Source organism: Athene cunicularia (assembly GCF_003259725.1).
Source record: "Athene cunicularia isolate RWA chromosome 15 unlocalized genomic scaffold, athCun1 chr15_part1, whole genome shotgun sequence".
Lineage (NCBI taxonomy): Eukaryota > Metazoa > Chordata > Aves > Strigiformes > Strigidae > Athene > Athene cunicularia.
In genome coordinates this window covers 8,517,481-8,535,995 of record NW_020799121.1, presented here as the reverse complement: position 1 = coordinate 8,535,995, position 18,515 = coordinate 8,517,481, and positions in this window count along the sequence as shown.

The window sequence follows — 18,515 nt, the reverse complement described above, 5'->3', positions numbered from 1 at the left end:
CTGTATTTGCCCTGGACCAATATTGGCTGTAAATTGCCATCAGTAGCAGATGGATTCAATTTCTTTTGACCGTAAAATTCCAATAATCATGTAGGTTTTTCACCTGTCAGCTACTTTGACAAGCAAATTGATGTTGTAAATAGGAAAAAAAAATAGCAAGGAGGAGGGGAAGATAGTAGAAGGGGTGAGGAATTAAAAGCCTTTTCCTATCTTGGTGCAGGTGAGAGTTTCAAGTTGGCAGCAGCAGTAAGGGAGTTACCCAGGGTTACCATGCAATGATTTGAGTATTAACAAGCATCCTTGCATTGTTTTCATCCATAATGTATAATTAACCCCTTGGAGCCAATGAGTCTGGCAGTGTCATTGTTAGGGTTGATGTAAAAGGCGGTGTGGCATGTTGCACTGGGAATTCCTAGCAGCCCACCATCAAAGGTTTAATAATATGCAATTTATGCCTTCACAGTTTATTATATATTGGAGCTTGCTGGAACCTCTCCTGTTATCATGCACCAACATGCAACAAATCTGTGTAATCTCCAGTTGAGTGCATTGTCTCACAAAAAAAAAAAAAAAAAAAAAAGCAGTAACAAGGTATTTTTAAACAGTCTAGACTGTAAATTGAATAGGAGGAGGCGGAGGCTGAGAATGAAAGATGTGAATGTAGCTCCTTTAATATAGGACAGCACATACACATAACTTTAACTCTTGCAGCTGTTTTGGAGCACCCAGAGGGAAATCTGAACACAGAGGTTTGACTTTTCTGAGCTCTAAAATGCTTCTCTTAAATATTACTTCTCCCAGATGCTATTTCTTAATACCCAATATATGCATTGTGCCAGCAGGTAAACAGATTAGGTAACAACAGAGAAACATTTATTAAGATGCATACTCCATAGCAGCAGGAAACTGCTGGGACTCAGTTTTTATGGTGATGGTGTTAGCTCGGAGAAACTCTGAGCTCTGAGTCCCTCAGTGCTGACTGCTGCACATCTGCCCTGAGCACATCCCCCAGCGCTTCCTCCCAGACTTCGGTGTTTGGTGGTTTTGGCAGAAATTTGCTTTTGTTGCTTGGTTCATTGAAGGCTTTTTTTGCCTCCACTGTATGTTGAATGGGTACATATAAATTTCAGCTGGTCTGCAGACAGGAAAAGTGGCTTCTCTCCTGGCTCCAACACTGGTTCTGCACTCGTCCATCCCCATGCACAAGACTGATGAATTGAGCCTGGGGAAAGTAATGAGATTAGCCCAAACTTTGCATTTGCAAATATAACAGGTTCCAGCCATATGGGGACATCACCCTCTGGCTCTTTTTTTGCACTGATATTAGTGATGTACCTTTAAAAGACAAGACAAAAACAAAACAAAACAAAAAAACAAAAAAAACCCACACCCAAAACAGGAGCCAAGATTTTCACATAATCAGTTAAGTCAAGAAGTTGGGATTCAAATATTGCAGAAAATCTCACGAAGCTGGCACTCTGGTTAGCAGCGAACTGGGGAAACTGACATATCTTTAGTTCCAAATGCAAAAGTTAATCATTCAAAGTACTTTATTGGTTTAAAACAGTCTGCTGTGACACCTGCACCCAAGACAGCCCTGCCTGGACCACCATCTGATCCACAGAAAGCAGGCAGATGACAGGGAGGAAAAATGCAATATTATGTTACAGATGAAGAACAAGACAATTAAGTGACTTGCTTTAAATCACAGGCAATATATAACAGAAATGAGGACTGAATTTAGACATTGTAAACTGTCATCCAAGATTACTGGCATAAAGCTGACGCTCAGTGCCAGAGAAAAGCACAGAAAAGTCACCCTGAAGTCAGTGTTAGAAATGACAGGACGGCTCCAAGAGAACATATGCAAATAGATCTTCACTGCAAAATGTAGCAGGATGTTTTTCACATTATCACCTTTCAAAGGTAAGGTCTCAGTGCAGACAGGGATGCTTCCAAATAGAGAGGGTTTATTGATACTTGTTCTCAGCAAACACTGAGCGAGGAGTTTATCTTCGCTGTAGCGATGTGAGGGAAGGGCTGGGATCGCATTATCTTCATTCGGGACTTGGAGTGACACAGTAGCTCCTTCAGCAATGACTAGATAGCAGAATCACATGGCGTAACATCTGCTGTGGGAAATGTCTTCTCGGGGGATGACTCAGCTCTTCTGCTTTCCAGTCTGCAGAGGGAAAGGGAAGACATTTCAGATTAGACCTGTTAAGGTTAATATGTGGAGAAACCATTGATACACCATGGATGACTTCCTATGACATGCCTGTCCCAAGCAGGTTAAGGGGAATGCTCCTCTCTGGGTGACCTTTAGTGTGGATTGGACAAATGCCCATCAGGAAAGGTCTGGGTAAAAAATTACTGCTGTGTCAGAAGAGGGGGACAGGTTAAAGGATCTCCCCAGGCTTCCTCCAACCGCACAGCTCAGCAAAGGGACCTTAACACAAAGAAGTGAGACAAGTCCATCACAGCAATTACAAAAATGACGCTGAAAAAGGCAGTAAGTGGCAAGAAACTACCCCATGGAACTGGGTACAAGCCCTGATGATAGCTCATTTGTGATGGATGTTTTCTTCTTAAAGTCTGTTCTTATTTAAAAATAGAAGATCAGATCTGGGCTAAACACGAGCATCCCAAAGGATTTGCAAAATACTTCTCCAACCTCTGTCTCGTCCCATTTACAGGGTGGAGAGTGGCTGCCCCAGTGTGGGGAGTGCCCAAGGGAACAGCCCTCAGAGAAATGCTGAGGAGAGAGAGCCGCTGGGCCCTGCAGCCCCACTGGATTTTTGGCAGCCAGAGTAAAGGTGTCTTGAAATTATGGAAAACCGTCAATAGCGCTGAATGCCTGTGGTAAAAAAAAATGTTGCAAAGAATCCAGCCAAGCAGGCATATTGCTCAGTTCCCACTCAAAATCCATCTCACACATCCCTCCTATAGGGCTGTGCATCGTATCTTTAAATCTTGTATAACCACCTCCTTTCTTCCTGCAATATTGTGCTGCGGATGTCTGTGCCGTGCTACCAGGGCATTTTCCCTGGTGGGTGGGAATGAATTATGTATTCATTGCTCCACAAAGCAAACTCTCACGGCAGAGGAAGCAGAGGTCACTAAGACATCATTTGCCACCGCTAACCCTCAACTAGGCTTTCACACTGGAAGGTGGGGTTCGAGCAAATATCCTCGATTCCCACCCCAACACGCCCTCCCGGCTGGATTTACATCAAAAAGCAAACGCAAGAGGCTAAACCGCTTGATGTAATCAGGCAACAGCTGTAAATGGAGAAGCAGCAGTGGGCTGCTGGGGGAGCGCTGGAATGCCATTCATCTCAGCTGGGGCTGTAAGTGAAGCCAGCTGCTGCTTAGAGGTGGTCTGGAGGGTTTTGTGGGGACCAGCCCGCCTCTCCAGCATTCTATCCACTGCAAGTGGGATTCCAGTCTCAGCTCTTGTCTTCTGCTCCACAGCCAGTGGAGTCCTTTGTACCCCTCCTAGGATGCTCAGAAAACGGGGGAAGCTGCTGGGAGGTGGTAAATCGCTCAGCAATGTAGCCACGCCACCTCCTCCTGCACCCTCATGTGCAGAGCAACAGTGTCCCGTTTGCTGCAGGGATGACATCCCCACCCCACGGTGGCTGGTCCTCAGGGCAGTGGGAAACACCAGGCTCTAGAAAACCCACGTTCAGTACCAGAAGAACTGTCCGGCAAGTTTTTGAGTGAGTTTTCACCATAGCGTTATCGCCATGAATAAAGACAATTTAAGAGCATGGCAATTGCTTCAGGCAACAAGAAGTTATTTCTCAGTGGGGTGTTCACTTGCTTTCTCCCTGATGTTAGGAATAGTCTAAACTTCTGGCCCAATGTCTCCCTCACACTTTGCACTTCAATTCTCTTTCTAAACCTGGCAATTTAGGCTATTCCAGCAAGAGATGCAAACAAGAAACCTCAGCTCATCCCTGTCCTAGATGTAGTTAATTGCCTCTGAGCAGAGATGACTCCACCAAGAGAGAAAAAAACAGTCTGTAAGTTAAAAGCCCTTATTCCGATTTTTGCAGACTTCTCACACATCTTTTTTCCACTCCTTTGAACAGCTACTGTCACATCAAAGTTCATAACATCAAAGTTCATAACATAGCTATCCACCCAGGAGCTAATAATTCACATATCTCACAACCAGGAAGTAATTTGGGCTTTAACCTCTCCTTTCTGGGATCCACATTAATAAACCGCTCTTCCCAAATCATTCCTTGCATATCCAAGCAGTCTCCCTTTGCTGTGAGAAAGGCCATGGTTAGTCGAAGGAACACTAAGAGGAAGTAAGTCATTAAACTCGAAACATTAAAAAACCCAACATATTCAGTTTAGGATAAGCAGAACTGTTGTAATCTCAATTGCTTTGGTTTCCGTTGCCAACCCTGCAGACACACACACCCAGAAATCAAACATTCCTCTGCACTTCAGAGGAGGGATTGTGACAGAGCAAAAGTGGGGTTTGTGGGTGTGTTTCACTGTCTCTCCTTAAGCCTATTCTGTTGGCATCTATTAAGAAATCACCACACATTATTAAGATATCTCTTAATTAGCATTAGCTACATTACACTCCATTTTTTTCATTGGCAAAACAGATTTCTTTACAGCTGCGTGATATCAATAAGTGCTCTGAGAATTGCAGCTTAAATTTGAAGTGTCCATCATGCAGAAGGAGACCTGATACAGAAACGGTACTTTTCCATTATGTTCTGGCTGCTCCCTAAAGGCGAGTGCAATGTACAGACCTTCAGCTGAGCAGAGCACCTCCTAGGAAAGGGTATGGAAGCTATTAAAGTTTAAAATGCAATCATGTGCATGAAAGAGAGGTCATTCCTTCACAACACTTCGAGTTCATGCAAAAGAAGAAAAAGGGAAAGTATCTCAGCTGATTAGAATAGGTCAATGGAAAAGGAATAGAAAACTGGGGAGGTCGGGGAGAGATCCCAAAATAACTTGGCTGCAGTAAATGTCACTTGGTGTCCACACGATGCTCAGCACAAGGACCCAGCAACCTGGTCATGACACAGTGACCACTGGCACATCACTTACCCTCTCCTGGCCTCAGCTTCCCCAGAAAAGATGGGTGAGGGCAGGGCAGGATTACACACCAGCTTTGCACAGGGGTAGGATTTTCTTCATGACCATTAGCATTTCAAGGTGAAAAATGAAAGATAAGAAGCAGCTCACGTGCAAATAACCATCCACCTGTCAGGGGCCTGCCTCTGTTTTTCCCCTGTGCCAAGCTGCTTTCCCACCTCCCACCCTTCCCACAACTCGTCCCTGCTGCACACCCGTCCCAGGCATGGCCCAGTGGGAGGAAAGACTAAAACATGAGAGGGATAGAGGCTACACTTGGGGGATATATTTTTTTTTAATTCTACAATGCCCTCAGCTGAATTTTGTGTGTCCCTCACCAAAGGTGATGAAAGACAGGGGAGTGGAAGGATGAAATCAAACTCTCAGCTATTCCACATGTGCAGCTCAGATGGAGCAGGACTCCAAGATGCAACCTGCAATATCGATACAAGCAGAACACACAGTGACAGAACTGAGGGATCGCCTCAGACATGTTCCATCACTCCTTCCTCACCCTCCACCTATACAAAACTTTTCCACAGACATATGCATGTTATTTTTTAACAGCCAAACCCCAGAGAAATGGAGGGAAATGGTGAACTGTGACTCTCCAGCAGCATAAATATCTACATGTATTTTTCATAAAATAATTAATTCTTGACCCAGGTCTCTGTCAAGCTCCAATGTTGGTTGAAACTTGGAGAAGCAATAATTTACAATTATGAAAAATAGCAAACAAACAGTGTTATCAGCATCTGCCATTGCTTTTGAAAAAAATACATGCAAAACCCCAGGAACCTCGAGATGTCAACTGAAGAAACTTGCTAGTATGAGTTTCCCCATCAATCAGAGTGACCAGTGCATCTAACCACAGCTCAGAGCAGCAGAAAACAAATGCTTCCAAGAAGCTGCTCTGTAGTTGCTCTGGTGACTAACAGCTCAAGGGAAAAAAAAATTTGCAAGCAATTTATGAGTGGAAAAAAAAGGTAACACTTGAATATTATTCATTGGAAATTATTCATGCTCTTTTTCATGCAAGTAGTCTGTCCATTCATCAAAATTTTTGCTCCATCCAGGGCTGGGAAACAAGCTGTTACTCATTTTTATTTTCTTGTATTGCACTCAAGGTGTAATATATAAGGAAAGTCATATTCTGCTGGTACACAAGCAAGGGACAGAATTACAGAGAAGCAAAGCTGCAGGCAGCAGAGCCATGGGGCTGCAGGAGCTCTCACGGGGAGAGGGACAGCATTGGTGGGGGGTAAATTCACCAAGGAAGGGCTCTTGCCAATGCAAGGGGGAACAGTGAGGCTTCAGATTGCACCCCTCCTTCAAAAACTGTGACTTCTGAAACATGGCCAGTGGAAAGCAGGGTGCAGCAGCATCGCCCACAGCCCTCCAGCACCCCACACCAGCACAGAGGGTCCCAGCGCCCCGGGAAGCCTCCTTGCACCCAGCACATGGCTCAGAGTTTAAGGGCATGATGCCTCCCCTCCTCTGCAAACCCTGGACCCTCAGCCCTGTCTTTGGGGAGACAAGAGAGTGACACGGAAAGAGCTCGGTTTTCCCCTGGGTGGCCAGAAGCACCTTGGCCCCGCTGTGTCAGGGCAGCAGTCGGTCAGGGCAGCAGTCAGCGGCGTGTGCAGGAGGCAGACACATGCACCTGCACACAGATTGAGTCATTGCATGTGGCAGGTACCAGACGGGCCTGCGCATGCATAATTATTCAATCTACATTTGTGATAATTGCCTGGGCGAATCCTGCATGCAGGCGGCTGTTATCCTGGGCTTGTTAGACTGCTGAAAGTCAGACTTGCTTATGCATTCCTATTTTGTTGGTTTTCCATTTAATTGATTAAAATGTGAGAGTGAATTTAGCCTTAATGAATGTCAAGGACTCTCTTGCTGGAAGTAAAACTAGCTCGGGCAGTGTTCTGCTGGGCTGTGCCAAGGGCAGAGCGTCCCCGCTTGCCGAGCTCCCTGCCCCAGCCCAGGCTGCCGCGGGTCAGGACACCCTGTGACAAGGATGCTGGCTCCGCAGCACTGCCGCATCCCAGCCTGGTGCATCCCCACGTGCCTGGGCTGCTCACCACCGGGGCGAAGCCAGGCAGCCCGACGGGACAAGCCAAGCCAGGCCTGCACGGAGGCGTCACGGAGAGAGGCCGTGACCGTCGCTCTGCTCCCGGAGCGCTGACCCAGCACAGCCCTGCCCGGCCAGGGACAGGCAGCTCCCGTCCTGCTCTTACAGAATGAAATGTTTACCTATAGCCCTGCCTTTCTGCAGCAGCTGGAAAGTAGGCTGAAATACAGGAAACATGACATCATTTGCCTTCTCCCAGCACAAGATAGATTAGCTGCTTTGTAAGGGGAAGCAGTGGTGAGAAACACACACCCCCAGCAGTAAATTCCACTATTACAGAGACACATTTATTGGGAGATAACAAAAGAAAGCTGCTTCTGCAGTGACTTTTTGGATAGAAAAAAGGAGACATCTATTTTATTCTTTTGAAGTAGATACTGTGTAGGAAATGGCTAGCTTTTTACAGCTGGCTGTGTTTTCAGCTATAGCTTTCCCCAAACCTGCTCCTGAAGCTATGTGCTATATGAGTCACTCCATCAAATAAAGAGCAATAATAAGTTATTGTGAGCACCAGGCTTTTAGATTTCTCAGTCTCCTCATCTGAAGAATAAAAATTACCCCCCTCCTGACTTCTTAACTTTGTTGGCCAAACTTTAAAGCTGTGCCTGAAAACCAAGCAAAAGTACCGAGCATGCTACTGTAGTGCAACTGGTTTCATGTAGTTCAAAGTCAACATTCCTGGGTTCATTTCCCAGCCCTACCATTTTTTTTTTTTTTTTTTTTTTTTTTTTTTTTATTAAGCCTTCAGCGAGTCATTTGATGAGTTTCTCCTCTGTAAAACAAGCCTCTCCTGAAGGACACCAGAAGGTGCAGAAATTCATATGACCAAATTGCTTTAAATGGTTCTTTGCTTGTATATAAAACCAAACAAATGGATAATGAAGTTAGTTACTTCTTTCTGAAGAGATTAAAATTTAAACTAAATGTAACCCCTCCGTGGACCTCACATCCAGCAATTTTTTTTAAGATAGAGTGGGAAGCTGGTCCTATCAGGGCCTTTGAAAGGTCAGGCTTGCCACACCAAGATGCTTCTGGTCAGCCTGGGTTAGTTAGGTTGAGTTCACCATAGGAAGATTTAACGGATTTTCTTCATTCAGGCTCTTGCTATGCTGGTTTCTGCATTTTTCTGTTTCTCATACCAAAATCTCCCTTGTATTACTCAGCTCAATCCCTGCACCTCTGCTCCTCACTTGGCTTGGATGTCTGTGGGCAGGATGAAATGTCCCGTCGGTGCCTCTGCAGAGAGGACAGGCAATTTTGGTGCTGCTTTGGGCGGTGGAGGCAACCCTGTTTGTCTGCAGCAGCTGATATAGCCCCAAGCCTTATGCTTCACACCCACAGAGAGAAAGGAAACCACCTCTCCTGATGCCTCTGCACAAACCACTAATTCCCACAGAGCCGGGGAGCCTGCCAGGAAGGAGTTTTTTCAGGAGAGCAGATCCTAGCGAGGTCTGATTTCTAGCTGGGAAATGCATTATGCATCTGGTACCTTGGGGAATCTGTGGAGAAGGCTGAGAGAGCCTGGCAGTGGGTAGCTATTAAATATATTGCAGCTATTATTATTATTACTGTTGAGAAGGCAGGCACTAGGATATCATTGAGGAAGGAGTATAAGCAAAATATAAGCAGCACATAGGAAATTAAACCATCTTCAGAAAGTAACCCAGGGAAATGCAAAACCAAAGTAAAACTAGCTGGAACAGGCAATTTTTCTGCAAATGTTTTCACATTCACCCTATTGCCTGCTCCTCAGCCACAATCAGAGCCCTATTTTGCACTAGAGTGGAGTGTTTAAACCTAGCAGAAATCCAGCAGAAGTAAAGGTTATGTGCACAGTGTGAGATTTTGTAGCCAAAAGAGCTCGTTGACTCCAGGTGTCCCTGGGTAGGAGATACGTTTGTACAGATTTGCTTGGAGTTATTTTGGGGAAGGATGCCGGCTTGTTCTCAGTGACTGTGCTCATGGGAATATGCAGGACCACAATACCCTGACCCGTGGATGCTGGTTCGTGCAAATCAAAGTTGCCATATCCCTGTAGGGCTGCAGTTTGGCAGAGGGAGGAGGGGGTACAGGGGCAGGAGCAAGCAAATTGCAGAACAGGTATTCAGTCCCTGGTTTTGGCAGCAATACTTCCTTAAATGCAGTACTTCCTTAGAAATAATAATTAAGGCTATTTAATAATACACATTTTAGAGTCAAAGGCTCCATCCAAAGCCCTCTGAGGAGGAGAGATACCCAGTGTGCCTGAGACGCTGCCCACAGTGCATGTTGCTCTCCTGATTTATTGAAGACTGAAATTCACAATCCCAGGGGATCCCCAACAAAAAACAAACCAAATTAAGGCTGCTACCTTTGAAAATCAGATTTCAAGACAATTAACTACTGCAAAAAGATTGCTGTTCGTATCACAGTCCCTAAAACTGCAAAATTCTGCCTGTTATTATTCCTTGGAGATGCTGCTGTAGTGCACATTTCTGTTAATACAAATAACCCTTTCCACCCATAAATATCCTTCTAGCTTTCAGACACCCCTCAGCTTTTTCCGTTAACGTCCTAGATCTGCTACTGCTCTAAGAAAAACATACACCAAAAGAGCATCCTTATTACTCCTACTTGTAAAAATTGTCATAGGAAAGTAGATACCACATGACCTTAATGGTGTACTTGATGGATGTAAATCACTACATTGTCACTTAAAATATGATGGCATTCAGGGACTCATGTCAAAATCTGGATCTCCCTGTGCATGGGGCGATGCAGACTTTCAGCAGATAACCCCTGTAAAAAAGAAGAAGGAAATGGAATAAAGGTGTGTTGAAAGCACACCTTTATTCCATTTTGTTGAAAGAAGAACTTTAGACATGTTCCCACTCCTTTCTTCTAAGGAAATCAATGGAACTATTGTCACCCTTTTCAAAAGCAGGAAGATCAGGCCTTTCACTGAATGCAGCAAAACAGAAAGAAACACACTTTCCCTTCCCTGGAATACTGCGTGCTGCTCGGCCAGCCTGGCCACTCTGCAAAAGGCAGGCAAAACAGCTGCCAGCTGCGGCATGTTGGGACAACACCACAAAGCCCAGCGCAATGAGAAAATTCAATATACGTGACTTTACAGCAGCCAGGCCCAGCTCAGGGGGTCAGACTTTTCTGGATACTTGGCAAAACCTTCCCCCTCTTGCCATGGCAGAGCTGAGGACAGATGTTTGCCACCCACTTCCCTCTCGTACTCCTAGGGACAAGAAAGTACATGGAGGCAAAGCTCTTCCCATGCTTCTTTTCTTTTTCAAAACTCTATTTCCCAAGGAATTCCAAAACAAAGATGCTTTTATTGCAAGTTAGACTGGAAGTTTCCAAATGGAAATGATGGTTATGGTGAAACACATGCCAGGCTCCAGTGCAAACGGGCCCTCGGCAGCTGGAAATCTGGTGCTTCCTTCACCGGAGCAGCGCAGGGCATCTTTTGTTTCACACAGCACATCACACTGGCAATCTTATATCTGCCACCTGCTATTAATTTTATGGGCTTTTGATGAATGAACCATTGCCTGCTTTATCAGATATTCGCTTCCACAGGACGGTAATGTATGCTTCTACTGGAGCTACTCAGAGAGGTTAATGCACCGCATCCTACTGCAGAGAAAGGCAAAATCCCAGATGCAGCCTCCAGCGGGCAGGAGATGCAGTAGTTCATCTCCAAACTGCAAATACTCCTGTCCAATGACGTGTGCAGTAAGCAGGTGGCTGTAGCCTCTCCCCCAAAGGTGGCCCTGCTGAGTAGGTGTCCACAGCGGGAGGGTCCCACTGGGAGCTCTCACACAGCTCTCCTCTACCCTCTCTGTCACAATATTCATGTGCCTTTGGCCATCAAGGTGTTATCAAAGTGAAGGGGCCTCTGAGCTCCACCATGGAGCAGCCCCATCCCCTGCTGTGATGGCCCAGGGACAGCATGGCTTAAACCAGCCCTGCGCCGATGGCCAGCTCCATCCCAGCCACCCTGCAGCTCCCCAGTGCTCCCACCAGCAGCTTTCCCAGCACATCCCTTCATCAGCACTTCATGCGTTCAGCAACAGAAATTAAACTTTCTTTCATGAGGCTTGTCTGGCCCGGGGCTTGGTTTGTGGGCAGGTCAAGGCTTCTGAAAGACGACCTAATTGACTGCAGGGTATTGGTGCTGCTGTGTGGCTTGTTAAACCAGGCAGGGATTTCATCTTCCTTCCAACTTCCTTTGAAACACCCAGCCCCAAGGTTTCTCTTTCCCTAGCTCACACAAAGAGAAATTTGAGAGAGGATCTGAGGCAGTCAGATCTGCCTGCATGGGGTTTTAGAGATGTGCCCAGTCCATACAGCATCCTTCTCTCTATGGCATGGGCTGGAGTGACGTTGCACTTGGTCAAATGCTATTCCCCTTTTATCTTTTAATTTCCAGCCCTGCAAACAAGTACATCTGCCAGGCTGCATGTAAACAGAATAATGGGTTCTCTGGCCAGCAGGAAGGTATGACTCATTAATTGCTTTACACCACAGTGTAGAAAGCCATCAGTGTCTGCTACAGCCAATCTCCTTGTAGAAAAGACATATTTGGATTGCATTTTTCAAAAGAAGCTGCTGTGTGCCCTGCCACTGTTTGCTATGCAAATTTTGGTGTTAATTGCACCAAAATGAGAAACATATTACTTAAATCAGTGCACTCTTCAGATGGGCATCGGTGCGTGCGTGTGATATTCTGCCAGATGTTATTTTATTACTGCAGTTTAATACCTAACCATCTGCTTCCTTCTTATTTTGTCATGGTTTGTATTCTCCCTGGGACCTCTTTTCTGTTACACTGGCTTTTATCATCTGCATTATGTATTAGTATGGCCAAGGCTAAAGGCTGGCAGTATCCAGAGCACAGTGTTTGTGCAGAGAAGCAAATGAGCAGCAGATCATTAGAGCCTGGAACTGATACTCCAATTGGACCAAAGAATAAAGTTGATAACAAAAAAGAGATAAAATCAGAGTTGAATGTTTGGGGATTAGCTATGGTGATCCCAACGGATATAGAGCACACTACACTCTTGCAAACACCTTGCAACTTGCACCGCCCTGTAGTTTAAAAAACCATAATATTTTAAAGCCTATGAGGGGTGGACTGGACAAAATATTCGTTTATTTGGAATTAGGTTTGTTGCTCCTTTCTCTTTCCAGACTTCTCAGTGCTGCAGATGCCCAAACAAAGAGACAGGAACAGGGATTTTAGCTTGACTTCCCCATTGCTCAGCACCATGTTACTGATTTGAACCTGGGCAACTTGAGGGCTCTGAAGTGCATCGAAGCAGCAGCACAGCTGCTAACGCTGTGGTTGCGTAAGGGCAAGTGAGAACACAAGGCGTGGAAAATGGAAGAGAATCTATGAAGACAAACACTTCCACATTTCAGGAGGATAATACTGTTAACAACAGCTAGGAGAATGCAAAACCCATTTGAACATAAGTATTTCTAGGTGTTTGCCCAAACACAATGAACAACAATTAGAATTACAGGATCTTTGCCTCGAATGTGCATACTCATATCTCAACTGCTTCAATCCCACCTCATAAACTAAATCCTTCACTCACTGAAAATGATGTATACAATGTCACATAGCCACTCTGCAGAGGTCCTTATCCAACCTCATTTTTGTCAGATAGAGCCATATTTCACTGTTTATCATGGTGGTTCTGAACATCTTCTTGATCCACTTTAGAAGAAGCTTCAGTAATTTTCCCACGTAAGGCCAGGGAAAGGAAGATACTGAGCCAAGTAGTCACAGGACACAGAAATGAAAGCAGCAGTCAGAAGGAAAATCTCTTTCCTATTTCTCTTTCATTTTTTCAAACAACGCTTTAATTTTTTCAGATCAATTTTACAGGGACATTTTCGAGGGTTTTCATGACTTGTCAAAAGCCAGGAGCCCTAATTAGCAGTACGGGGGCTGATCACCTTTCCCTCACTCAGTCTAGCTCTTGGAAGGCATTTCAACATTCCTGCTCTCGTGAAGGAGTGAGATTGTTCAGATAATTCCATTTTACCAACACAAAGAGCAATATTTTCAATAATTCTGTCTAGTTTGTTGCCATTTTATTGTCTAGTAAGAGATAATGAATAAAAATGACCTGACCTTTTGTTAGTAAAATTCCACTAGGCTACACATAATATTATCTAGCACTTCATATCTTCAAAGCATCATACAAATAATAAGTGATGGATCCACATGGTAACTGTCCATTACAAAAAAGAGCAGAGCACAGCATTTCCAGTAACTACCAGGAGCACAAGGTTTAGGCCTGTCCACAGTATAAATCTCATTGGTTTGGGGGATTGTGTTACACCAGGACTGTGCCCTTGCCATGTTATCCCAGTTTGCCCAGTGGTGTTATCATTGCGCTGTGAACACAGCCCTGTGAAGGCCATAAAACAAAACTAGCTGCATAACAGTAACCCATTTCTGGCTCCCTTTCAGTTAAGAACAAAATTAACTTTCAATTGATTAGGAATTAAAAGCATGACAGGGAATATAACCCAAATGCACTGCTGAACAGACCACGGACCTGAGCAACAGAAGCTCCTGCCTCCAACCTTTATAGCTATTAACCCTGGCATGAATTTTTATTTAGTGTTAATTAGGGGACTGGCAGCAAAAATCAATTAATTAATTAATTACATCTCAGATCTACTGGAAAGCATAATGGAAATCAAAGACAGCTAGATTATCCTGCATCCATGGAGGAAAGGCTGCTGCAACAGCTCTGGATAATGGCACTCTTTTTTTCTTTAAGTGTAAAGAAATAAGTGTTTAGACCAAAAAAAAAAAAAAATCTGAACAAGATCATTTCTCCTAGCTGGAAACACCAAACCCTTCCTTGTCTTGGCCCATCCATCAGGACAATATCTATCTCTGGATCCTGATTTAATTTTTGCCTCTGGAGCTCTCTCATCCCACACATTTCTTGCACCAGTCCTGTAAAGTTCACCCTCCTCCTGCCTGCTTACAAAACACTGTCCACAAACTACCCCACAAGTTCAGGTTACAAGACCTCTGGAGAAGGTCCAGAAAGACCCCGAGGGCAATGTTTCTGCAGGACTCAAAAGGAGATGACAGCACATGTTGCCATCGCCCTGGCCACATCCCTCTGGAGAACACACACATTTTGCTATTTCATCTATTTCAACAAAATTATGTACTGGGTTTGGGTTTGCTTTGGTTTTTAATGCCCAAGATGCAATTAGCTAACTAACATTACTGACAGTGATTAGTGGGTGTTAATTACAATAGAATTTCTGTCAAATTACATGGTGCATAAATATGGCCTGACAAACTAGTTCAATTTTAGAAATGAGGGAGAGAGCGGAGGGGCTGGTAGAGCCTATGCTGCTGGCAGGCATCTCGCAGGCAGAGGCAGGGCAAAACACAGGCATCAGTTAACACATCACCCATCTTGTGCCATATTCCAGACAAGTAGCTTCCACATTTTCCTTTGGGCACGACAGTAACATTTGGCCTTCATGGTTTCAAGATATGAAAATGAAGACGTGAGCAAGTGCACGTGTTTGTGGTGAGTGTCAAGAGCCGCCCAGCTTGAAAACATCCTGCTGCTACAGCTTTTGTGCCATGGAAAACATCAAATCCCATTGCCCAGGATGTTTGAGAACAGCTGATTAACAAGGTCTTGCATGTCCTAATTCAAAGTATTTTGATGGAGTTAATCAAGAGATACCATCGCCCCAATTGCTCTCCCCGCCTGCCCAGGCGTGTGCCGGGGCCAGACCCGCTCGCTTGGGGAGGACGAGGCGAAGGGGAGCATTGCTGCAAACCTCCGCCAGTGGCCCTATTGCTCAGCCCATTTATCAGTGCCACCGCAGAGAATAAATATTTATAAATGGTGTGTCAGCTCTAATGTGATAAATTATCTCCAGTCATCACATAGATGGTTCAAGATGTGTTAAGCCGGTTTTAAACATTTGGTTAAGAAAATGTCTGAGAGAGGAGTTGAAGGGGGAGAAAAAAAAAACAACAAAAACCCGCAAACAACACGTGTGTGACAAAAAGAGAAGGACAAAACATTTACCCGTTTGACACTGCACCATATTTCTTGCCCCAGGTTTGTGAAGTGCAAGTAACCTGCCGAAGTACATTAAAACTCTCTTGACTAACCCCAGTTTATTGTAAATATTACAGCAAATCCATTGTAAACAGCAGCAAGAGGCTTTTGGGAACCCATTAATCAAAATAAACTGCTCTGGAAAATGCCTCTGCTCAGCTTGTTTAACTAGCACTGCAGCTCTATACTGCATAGCTGATTTCAAAATATACAATTTATTGCCTTGGATGTCTTTGCTCAGAGCTAGATCTAAATTCCTCTGGGTGCTTTAACATACAGTTAATCAAAGCACAATGCCACCCCTATCATATTTACAATCTGGCAGGCAATTAGTCAATAATAAATAAAATGCATTGGAAAGACAAATGATATTACTGTGTATGTATCAATGGGCTTATAGGCTCAAAAGATTTATCAGTACCACTGGAGAGAATAAATATTTATAAATGGATGTGTCACTCATAAAGTGATAAACTATCTTCAGTCATCACATGAAGAATGCATATTTTCAAGTTGACATACTTTATTATCTACCTAATCACTTTTCAAAAGGTGTTTTTCAACTTTATTAGCCGTACTTAACAACTGGAGGAACTTATTATCATCAGCACTGAATTGAGCCTGTACAGCAAAGCCCCACTCAGGATTTCCACTGCAGGTTGTGCAGAGAGAATAGAAGATTTTCTTTGTTGTTATCCTTTGGCCCCAAACGAGTACTTAATGTCCTGCAAACCCTCTTTCTGCAAGTAGAACCAGTCCAAAATATTAAAAAACATAACCTTCCCCCAAATGAAAATTTTAACATTCAGAATGTTTAAATTTCAAATGCCATCGGTGTGCAGATATTGGAAACCCATCAGGAGTGAAAACATGTCTATTAGTTCTACCATAGTTCCCTACTGATAGGGAGCAGGATTTAAAACAGTGGTACAAAGAAGTATATTTCCTTCCAATTCTTTTCTCATCATCTCCAAAACCAGGAGCCCTGCTTATACCTAGTCCTGCTGATGTACATGAGTGACACAGTGTCAGAACTGTGTTTTAAAACCCACCCATTTTTGGTATAAATATTTAAATAGGAGTGCTTTTTAGGAAAGTAGCTTGCGTTAGCAAAAGTGTGAATGAAGTTATAGTTGTAAAAAATGTTTACACTATAGCTATATTTGTGGAGAAGATTTAAACCAATATAACTGCATCCACACTTAGAAATGTTCACAGCAATAGCACAGGAAAGAGGAACTCTTTTCTGCTTATATCCTCACAAACAGATCATTAGCTAATGATTAACTCAGCCGTATTTAGTTCTAGAACTTTGATTTTCATTTTATGTTATTATATTTTATTTTATTGACTGAAGAGCTAATGGAATATATTCTATAATATCTATACAACTGTTCTAAGACCATTAATAACACAATAACTAAACTTTAGCTTAAAGGAAAAAAAAAAAATCAAACCAACAAACAACAAAGCACCAAAACAAACAAACAAAAAACCAGCACAAGGACTAGGTGCTTGAGTTAGTTCAGCCAGGCACTGCAATCCTGCGAAGACAGATGCTTCCACGTTTGCCTGTGCGCTCCGCTGCTGTACCTCTGGGTTTCCCTGCCTCAGGGGATGGAGCTGTACTTGGCTTGCACATTGAAGCTTGTGAGTAAGCAAAGGAAACTGGATATTCTCCACATTTGCAAATCTACCATGCCAGTTAGACCTGATAAAATTTTAAATGCTCCCTTGAATGAAGTTTTTTAAATGCTGCTGTTGTTATCCCACTCATTTTACATTTGTGTTTGGCAGTGAATGCCATTAGTGAACATTCAGCGTCAACAGTGTCATGGTGTTGCTCTTAGAGATGTGTCAAGTACTGTAGCGTGATCTTGTTGCATTTAAAATTAACCACAGTAGTAAGACTGTGCCAATTTCTTGCATTAGATCCAGAATGAAGCCAGCAAACGTGTCAGGTGCACAGAGCACGTTTCAAGAATAAACAAGCAACAAAAGAAACTCCTTTCTTCTGCTGCTTTTTTTCTTTGCACCACGTCTTGTCACACAAATTAATTGTTAGGTAAAAAGCCTTTCTTCTGCTCTGCTGTACTGAACAGTTTGCCTCTGCAAGGAGAAAGCAGAGATGGTAGCAGCTAAATGGCCCTAGACCCCTGGGAATCCTGTGAGAGAGCCACTTAAAACCCGGTTTTAACTTGTTTCTCATTCATTATCCTTCAAAGAACCTAACTTTAGAGGCAGACAGAGAATTTAGATAAACCCTGCAGATTCAGTTACGTAGGAAAAGAAGTGTATTTTAGAAGTGTGTTGCCCCGGCCATGTTAGTTAGCAGATTTCATTTTAAATGTGCTTTTTGTCCTGATGTAGTCAGAATTTTTCTCTGCAAATCATTTCTCAGTCTAAATCTTCAGTTTCTTGGAAACCACATGACTGATGGTCCTCAATGCTCAAGCTCGAGATAATCTATTGCATTTTAGCTGCAGAGTTGCCCACTCAGCATTATACATGACTCTAGTTTACACCACTTGTTTTACAAGGTATAATACCAGCTTTTTGTAGCTGAAGCTCTTACAATTTTTTTCCTCTATGATTCAGACTAGGGGAAAGAAATTCATTTGTTGAATTAAACTATTTTCATCTTGCTTATTCACGTGAAAATACTTAGGGTAGAAACCCTGAAACATGAGTGCAGAACTAGGGTAGTGGCAGAGACCTGGCACATCAAAAAATCAAAGCAGTTTGCCCAGGGTCGCCCAGGGCAGGTGGCAGGACTGGTACAAGACCCAGAGCCACACCAGCCTCACCCATGGCACCACCCACCCTTTGATGGAGCACTGGTTAGCTGCAGTTTCCACTGCAGCAGTTAAAAGGTCCCAGGCAATCACCACAGACTTTTTTTTCAGGTTGCCTGTGTGTTTCTATCAAAACACCTTTATCAAAAACTGGGTCATGTGAATATTCTTACACCCCCACTGGCTTCTCAGCAAGGAAACGATCTCCAGGCACCACCCTTTCCAGCTGCCTGGCAGTAGCAAGGTCCTCCATGGGACACTGCATGTGTGTTCTGCTGGGGAATATCTGCTTCTGCCTCATTTCTCATCCAGCTTTGGTTCTCCACTGCTCTTAGTGCACCTACGAAT